At 34.2% G+C, this 9,137-nt stretch overlaps 1 protein-coding gene across 2 annotated transcripts in view; it reads left to right on the top strand.

The window, feature by feature from the left end:
• The first annotated feature begins 2,255 nt into the window (after positions 1-2,255).
• Positions 2,256-9,137, top strand: part of LOC140140133 (uncharacterized) — a 46,509-nt gene continuing 39,627 nt past the window's right edge. The window contains exon 1 of one of the 2 annotated variants that reach the window (XM_072161972.1): positions 2,256-2,675. The gene's annotated coding sequence lies outside the window, so the exon portion shown is untranslated. The remainder of the gene's footprint in view (positions 2,676-9,137) is intronic. The other variant, XM_072161971.1, reaches the window with a different exon arrangement.

Below are 9,137 nucleotides of genomic sequence, written 5' to 3'. Positions count from 1 at the left end.
GGTTTAAGTACTGCAAAGGTCGAATCATGTTTGCTGTGCAGCATAACTGCACTATGTATATAATTAAAATTAAGTAAATCTAATTAAAAATAGCTTAGCCAAAAGTGGTGCACACGAGTGACGATCATTATTGTACTCACTACACTCACTCGTCGAGATGTACTTTTGTAGTATACCAAACGTAATGGACACTCTGGTTCTGGCTCTGCAACCGTGCCTCCAATCCATAGGCATGATAGGCTACCACGCAAATGGGCGTACGTATTAACATCAAACTCGGCGGCATAACAATAGTCCATATTTGCGTAGCAAAATAATACTTTAGTAGTCTAATGTTCGTATCACGAATGTGACCTTTCAATGCGTTTTTGAGAACGCTTATGTTAGGTGCATTCCGGAGTTGTTCGTGCCGGAGTAATATTGGTTTATGGGAAGAATGTTTAGACCCACTTAGAGTACCTCAATGACTTTCCAAGCGCACCATCTTTTTCGGCACAACTTAGGTTAGTCACCGAGAACTTGATGGACAAAGTTGTATACAGAAGAGGTTAATAAGAACAAAAGATCCGGAAAGCGTTATCCTGATGTGGGCTGTCCCCGGGGGCTGTCAAGAAAGTCCAACAATATCAAATCCATGAAACAACAGCTTAAGCCAAAGAAAAAAAAAGGACGACCAGCAGAGCCTTTGCTATCATCCCCTACATGCAATTGATCCGAAATCTATACACCCACATCTCTGGTTTTAGGAAACTGTTTGTCCAAACAAGGATACAGTTAACGGATAATGACAACATCAACACAACCGGTTGCATTTATCAGATTCAATATATTCAACAGGAGGGCCTGTTGGAAAGACAAAGATGAAGCAGACAGATTAAGCAAAAAACAAAAACAAAAAGAACCATAAGAACTATTCCAGCTAGGAACATGCATCAAAGATCACAAGTTGAACCCGGATTGAAGAATCCATGAGCCTCACGGTGGTCGCGGTACCTAGGCTGCAGATTGACTCAGAAGCCCGCTCAGAAGCTGGGCTCAGACGGAGAGCTCTTCAAACTGGCCCTTGGATGTTGGACGAGGAGTTAATCAAGGATGTGCACTGTCACCGGTTCTATTCAGTACATGTGTAAATGACGATGAATTCATTTGATGAATAATAGACAATGGAAAAAGTTTAATATGAGGGTCCACTCCAGCTAGTTGGAAATGAATTCCTGTAGAGTGCGGTAGCATATAGCAGTGAGTAGGAGGACCACCACAAAGACCCGCACAAAGATTAATGCATACTAGGGTAGCTGCAGGTAATATGGGACAGCAGGTAATATGGGACACCTGTTTTCATTTTAACAAAAAGTAGCTTAGAGAAGGTACACACTTTAAGTTGATTTGTTAAGTGTTTAGAGACATCAATTGTGCTTCTAGAAATGCAGTTTTGGAGTCTGTGTATCAAACTCTTGAAATCAATGCCAAAAGAGTGAAATTGCCCAAAAATTTACGTCGTTTTTTTGGCCTGATATAAAATCAATGACGCCACATTTTATGATTGTGTATCCAAATACTCTGGTACTGAGGGTGCATTTGTCACTTTTATGATCTTTAGGTGATGGGTTAAGCTTATCAGCAGGTAAAATTCCACTGAAAAGTGGCACTTTCCTTTTATAAATTTTCAACTGAATGGGTGCAGGTAATATGGGACACATAGGAAATTGTGTGCATTGTCAATGCGAAAAGCAAAACTATTTAGAAAATTGAATTTTCTTGTTGAAATTTGCATTTAACATTCAAAATCATGTAACAAAAATGTTTTTAGAACAAAAGAGTGATTTTCTGAACATTTTGATTTTCCCCATAGAGATAACACAGTGTCACATATTACCTGCACATGCAGGTAATATGGGACACTTGACGATGACGTCATTTTGACGTCATAGCGTCCAAACAAACATAAAAACAAGATAACATTGCCTGTTTTATTAATCTTAAAGGACAGGTTGTTCATCATAACAATCTCTTTGGGGCATATCTTCTATAGTTTTTATGCACATAAGCTAAACGTCCTTAATGGTCCCATATTACCTGCAGGTACCCTATATACGTCGCACAACTGGCATCGGGATCGGAAACAAAAAGCTACACAATCTAATCCCGCACGCGCAATTATACCAAATCCTCTATTGAACCGTACATGTATACGGACAATTAGACTCTTAGTGATGATTGATAAGGTCTGTTGAAGAGGTGGTGTCGGCTGCTGGATTTGTCCAGTATGAGGCCAAACCCTGGAGCGACTCGCGACTGGCATATTAATTGTGTACAGGCAACCACAGTGACAGGCAACAAACTTTTTATATTTTGCATCGCGTACCCAGGTTAATACGTATGTCACATGCGCTCTTCATGAACAAAATGCTTTTAGATTTGAACTTCTTTAACAAATTATCTGTTTTTACAACAAGGTAGATATGGTGAAGGAAATAATGCACCGTACCGATCGAATTGGAACATTTTGTTGGTTCGAACAGGGATTTCCACCGCCTTGGTTCGAGCGATACCAGCGTTGGATTGTTAGCGCTGCTTGTTTTTCAGCTGTGTTTCTTGCGTTAGAATAGAGTGTTCCTATGTGATTTTATTTGTTTACCTACAAGAGGAATTTAATTCGACTGCAACGGCTACAGGTAATTCTTATAGTTAAAGACCTATAAATCAACTATTTATATAATATATTCAGTATGCCTACAATTTATATGTATGCTAATACGTATCGCGATTTATTGCCACTCGGTGGAAGACCATATATCTATATCTGCAAGCTGCATAAATAAATATTTTATAGCTCAAAATAACGTTCTACATTTAAATATATTATCTAATGCTCATATGCCCATGTAAAATAATTCACTGTAATGCCTATGTAAATGTTACTTGATACCCAGTCGTTTGGGAACTGCATCACCCTGCATCAGTTGTACCGGTACCATCGATATTTATTTGTATATCTGAAATCTGAATGGTCATTGTACATGTACATGTTGTCACTCTAAATATTTGTATCTCTAATGTACAGACTCGAACTATACACTGACAGCTAAACCATATTGCTAAACTGCCCAATATTTTGCATGGTTTGCTGCACTTCAAGGGTCAGAAATTCTTTTTATTTTTATCAGACCTTAGATATAAAGGGTTGTTTGTAATTGCCATCTAAATATTTGTGTCTCTATGGCCGGGCTCGAAGGTTGTACTATAAAAAATAAAAATAAACACTACAGGCTACAGCTGACTGACCTAGGCCTATATATTTTGCATGGTTTGATGCATTTCAAGGGTCAGAAATTCTTTTATTTTGTCAGAACTTACAGATATGAAAGATATTGATTATAAATTATTTAGGCATAGTAAAAAATAAAACATGTTTCTCGTCCAGGTTTTGGAAAAATATGAGGAAGAGGGGCTTTTTATTTTTATTTAAAAATGCCCTAAATTGCCCTATTTAGACGCTTTTTATCCTTTTTATAGCGTGAAGATTAGAAACACACGAAGAGGCTCTTTTTATTTTGTTGTTTTGAGATGTCAACCCCTCTGGTCATCACAAAACAATTCACAAATGCTTCTAATATTATTGTAAAGGCTTATTATAAGAAGAAGTTGCAGCTTCTCTAGTATCTTTTAAATACAAAAAGTTACGACAGAAAGATTGCAAAATAAAAATAAAAATGCAAAATCTTCAAAAAAGGAAGCGGGAGGGGACGAGAAACATGTTTTTTTATTTACTTGGCCTTATAGAGCCTCCATTGCTATTAATAACGTCGGTTTGTTCATAAGAATTTTTTCCAGGGAAAATATCTACTACTAAAGATAATTTCATATATGAGCTTATATGAGGAGATAACACGATAAACAAAACAAAACCGATTAACCGAGCTCATTAAAATAATGGACCTCAATAAACAGAACCAATAAATATTTTTATTGTATTGCAGAGAGCAGGGTATTAGGTAACATTGTTTTAACATTATAGTGCCAGTTTGTCTGAGCCCGGAGTCTGAGCTCCAATTCTTTGTAACATTGTTTTAAAGTACACTACGCAAGTTTCTTTATGGTTAGGAAATTTAACCACTATTAAAATCTAGTGACTAATTTTGTATGTTTGCTAAATAATCACTTGCAGGGGGATTATCATGCGCATTTTGACAACTCAATCACTACCCTACGACACTCCTGAGAAAAGATATGAATGTTTAAGTAACACGAGTTCGAAAAATAAAAATTGCGAAAAGGCCTATTCAAGTTTTTAGCATAAAAGAACACAAAAACAACAAACATGCAGATAACATTTTTGTTTACTTGCTGAGCCCATTTCAGGCATCATACTGCCGCTTCCAACTTCACTTGAGATTAATCTCTTTCTTTACCAGTCTTTCAGTACTTTGTGTGTCCACCGTTGGCTTCCCTTACAGCAGCCACGCGGCGTCTCATGCTCCTAATAAGGCGTCGAAGGTTACCTTGCTCAATCCAGTTCCATGCACTCGTTGATAACGATGCGACGCAATCCCACCAGAGTTGTATCTGCCTTTATCTTCTTGTTGACTCGTCTCTTGAGCTGTTAATGTCCTGGCTGTAATCATGATCTGTTTTGAGTCCCTTTTCCAAACCCATCTTTCAAAACAGAAATGTCTTAGTACCCACTCACCTTTGTCTTTGATCATTCAACTGCGCAATAAACAAAGGATTATCCAACATGCATCAAGGAAAATGCTTTAAATTCAAATTGAAAAGGCGTGAATAATGAAACTGTCTTGGATCAGTGAATCAGCTCTAAAATCATTGAATAGGCTTCTTTGCAATTTTTATTTGTCGACCTCTTGGTACTTAAATATTCATATCTTTTCTCAGAAGTGTCGTAGGGTAGTGATTGAGGTGTCAAAATGCGCAGGACAATCCCCCGCATGCGATTATTTAGCAAACGTACACAATTAGTTGCTAGATTTTAATAGTGGGTAAATTTCCTAACCATAAAGAAACTTTTTTTGCGTAGTTTAGATTGAAAATAAAGCGCAAATACAATGGTTAATGTATATTGCTGTTATTAACATGGGTATACCGGGTAGTCTAGGTATGTTGGTCGAAAATCGATTTTCATTATCTAAACCAATATATTATTGAAAAATTTATATTACACTTTGATGTTTTGCAAAAGTTCATTCAATACAAATCATATACTTTAAAAACTTGCTTGATAATTGATTTATTGTTGTGAATGAGTTTTATTTTTTCAGCCCTCTTTACAACACAACTCAAGAACCAGAGGCACTACAAAAGTTATTCTGTGATATTTGAATTCTGCTACACACTCGCTATGAAATGATCAATGCAATTTTTGCCAAATCCCGGGCCAAAGCTCACTACTGTTCACAAGATGCTATGAACGACCAAATCGCAACAGTTTTTAAACTGTTAAAAAACTTTAAAAAAAACCTTTAAAACTTTAAAACTTTAAACTTTAGAACAGTTTTTAAACTGTTAAAAAACTTTACAAAAACTTTAAAACTTTAAAAAGTATATTTATATTTTAGTATATAGTACTATATTTTATTCACACACAAATAGTGGCCCTCAGGCCAAATTACAAGTGGTTTACAATATTAAAAACAATTAAACATTAAAAAATACAGTATCCAGCAACTGCTGTTGATAGAATAAAATATTGCACTTATTCAAGACATCATTCAAAAACATTATAAATAGACACCATTAAAAGGCTAAAATTAGCTCAAATACCAGATTTAAAAAGTCAAAATATGCAAAACAGTTCAGGGCATTTAGTTATAATTCAATAGATTGAAAGTATGGAATAGCGCTGTTTTGTTTTTTCAAATGTGAGATTCTGAGCACAGTCTATGTTCTGAGGAACAAATCCCTTCGCCACGGTGATGGAGGTGGTCCTTTTAAATAAACTTATTGTGTGAAATTTTCCTAAAGCATTCCAAAGTCTAAAATACATGTAATATGACAAGTCATCTGATACTGACAAATCCAAGAAATTAATTAAGGGAAGGAATCCAACCAAAACATTTTTTCGGCCTTACATTTTGTCCTAATAACATTCAAATTTCAATCCTATGTGCTCCAAACTTTATATACTAACCAAACAAAAGCAGACAGCAAACATAGACCCTAGAAATTACACAACAACAAACAACAGGTTGTCAAATATTGAATCGATGCCATACAAATATAGGGGCTAAATTGTTAATACACTACGCCCAAAAATATTAAAACGTATTCCATATGAGAGCATGAACACGATGAACAAAACCAAACCGAGCTCATTAAAATTAACGGACCTTCAAAATGGACTCGATAACACAGACTGTTTGGTTTGGCATTGAAAGTAAATTTATACCATATAAAAAATCAAGACTTTGCCAAGGACTTAATCAAAAAAAACTTCACCCACTACATGAGCAAAAAACAACTTTCCCCACCAACACTAAAAAAAAAAAAACCTTTCCCCACCTGTTAATAAATGCATGAAATTAAAAAAACAACTTCCCTCATTAAAATAAATGGACCTTCAAAATGGATTCAAATAACACTGACTATTAAGGGAAACTGTTTGGTTTGGCATTGAAAGTAAAATACCATATAAAATATCCAGACTTTGCCAAGGACTTCTTTATGTTCTCACCGGGGTTCTAAAAGGTAAATATATATAAGCAAAACTTTAACTGGAAAAGGTGACATTGTTCACTTCTTACTTTTCAGGGTTTTCATCTAAAGGTTAATATCACAGCAAACACAAAACGTTTTCGACATCATTCGCAAAAGGTTTACAAAGATTGTCAAAAACGTTTAAATGTCGGGTTATATAAGGCCAAATAAAAAAATAAACATGTTTCACGTCCCCTCCCGCTTCCTTTTTTGAGGTTTCTTCAATTTTATTTTTATTTTATGAAATTCAGTAATAATAACTTTTCAAAAAATATGTCTAGGAAGTAGAGATGCTTTCTATAGCCTTGCTAATATACAAGGAACACCTTTATAAGGTTTTGTGATAGTTAGAGGGGGCCTATCTATCAGAACAACAAATAAAATGAGGCTTCCTCCTTTTTCCAGGCATTATTGAATACGCTAAAACAGCTCTAATTATGGGTATTTACACCGATTTTGCGATAAAAAATAAAAAATAAAAAGGCCCCTCTTCCTCCTTTTTTTAAAACCCGGACGTGAAACATGTTTTTATTTTACTTGGCCTAAAGGGTATACTAAGGGTAGGCCTATAAAACGTTTTCATAACATTAAAAAACATTTTTTGATAATCTACTGCTCAGCAAACAGAAAATGTTTTACAGAAAACGTTTAAATGTCGGGTTATATAAAGGGTATAAAAACGTTTAATAACATTCCAAAACATTTTTGAAAACTTGATACAAAACATTCTAAAAAAGAATGTTATTTTGGGTTGAAAAAACATTTTGTGAAAAATGATTACCCAAAATATTTTCATGACCTTTATATAACCCGACATTTAAATGTTATTAAAACGTTTTGAAAAAAACCCCAACATATTAAGAACATTTCTGTGTTTGCTAGATGCAAATATTTTAACATCATGTTATTTAAGTATTGACAAAATATTTGGCAACATATGTTTGCAAAAATAGTTTACAATAACAGTTTGAAAACATTTTAAAAATATTGCTGTACAGTGTGTTTTCGTACAAAACGTTTTAAAACGTTTTCATGACCTTTATATAACCCGACATTTTAATGTTATTAAAACATTTTTACCTAAACCAAAAGCCAAAATATAACTTATTTAAAACGTTTTTAAAACGTTTTTGTGTTTGCTGGGTATAAAATATCAAGACTTTGCCAAGGACTTCTTTATGTTCTCACCGGGGTTCTAAAAGGTAAATATTTTGGCAAAGCGTTAACTGGAAAAGGTGACATATATTGTTTACTTCTTAATGCTCTTCAGGGTTTTCATTAAGTTATACCCTTGGTAGGCCTATAAAACGTTTTCATAACATTAACAAACATTTTTTGATAATCTACTGCTCAGCAAACAGAAAATGTTTTACAGAAAACGTTTAAATGTCGGGTTATATAAAGGGTATAAAAACGTTTAATAACATTCCAAAAACATTTTTGAAAACTTGATACAAAACATTCTAAAAAGAATGTTATTTTGGGGTTGAAAAAACATTTTGTGAAAAATGATTACCCAAAATATTTTCATGACCTTTATATAACCCGACATTTAAATGTTATTAAAACGTTTTGAAAAAAAAACCCAACATATTAAGAACATTTCTGTGTTTGCTAGATGCAAATATTTTAACATCATGTTATTTAAGTATTGACAAAATATTTGGCAAAATATGTTTGCAAAAATAGTTTACAATAACAGTTTGAAAACATTTTTAAAATATTGCTGTACAGTGTGTTTTCGTACAAAACGTTTTAAAACGTTTTCATGACCTTTATATAACCCGACATTTTAATGTTATTAAAACATTTTTACCTAAACCAAAAGCCAAAATATAATTTATTTAAAACGTTTTTAAAACGTTTTTGTGTTTACTGGGTATAAAATATCAAGACTTTGCCAAGGACTTCTTTATGTTCTCACCGGGGTTCTAAAAGGTAAATATTTTGGCAAAGCGTTAACTGGAAAAGGTGACATATATTGTTTACTTCTTAATGCTCTTCAGGGTTTTCATTAAGTTATACCCTTGGTGTGAAACCCGGGGTCCCAAAACATTTTGCTTCTACGTTCCATAATTTTAGAAAAACAGGGACATGATGCAGTCATGTCTACAGTAGAATTCATCTCGACCTTTGCAGGACTTAAACCCCATTAAAAGCTATTAAACCAAGATAACACTCATTGAAGCAGCTCAACTGAATAAATCAGATCTTCTCTGGTTGTGCACAAGTGTCTGTTTTCAATGTGCGACATCGCAATAAAGCTGGTATTATAGCTTCAGTTGGTTAACCGATTATAAAGGAAACGAAAGGAAACAATGGTATGTGTAGCTTTGTTAACGAAATGAGACAAAGACCTGCTTTTTGTTAACCAGCATTCTTCAAAATGAGCAACATAATGATTGTTGACTTAACACGGTTTGGAA

The sequence above is a fragment of the Amphiura filiformis genome, chromosome 18 (genome assembly GCF_039555335.1).
Source record: "Amphiura filiformis chromosome 18, Afil_fr2py, whole genome shotgun sequence".
In the NCBI taxonomy this organism is placed as follows: Eukaryota; Metazoa; Echinodermata; class Ophiuroidea; order Amphilepidida; family Amphiuridae; genus Amphiura; species Amphiura filiformis.
The sequence above is the reverse complement of the archived record's forward strand: the minus strand, read 5'-3'. Positions and strand labels throughout refer to the sequence as shown.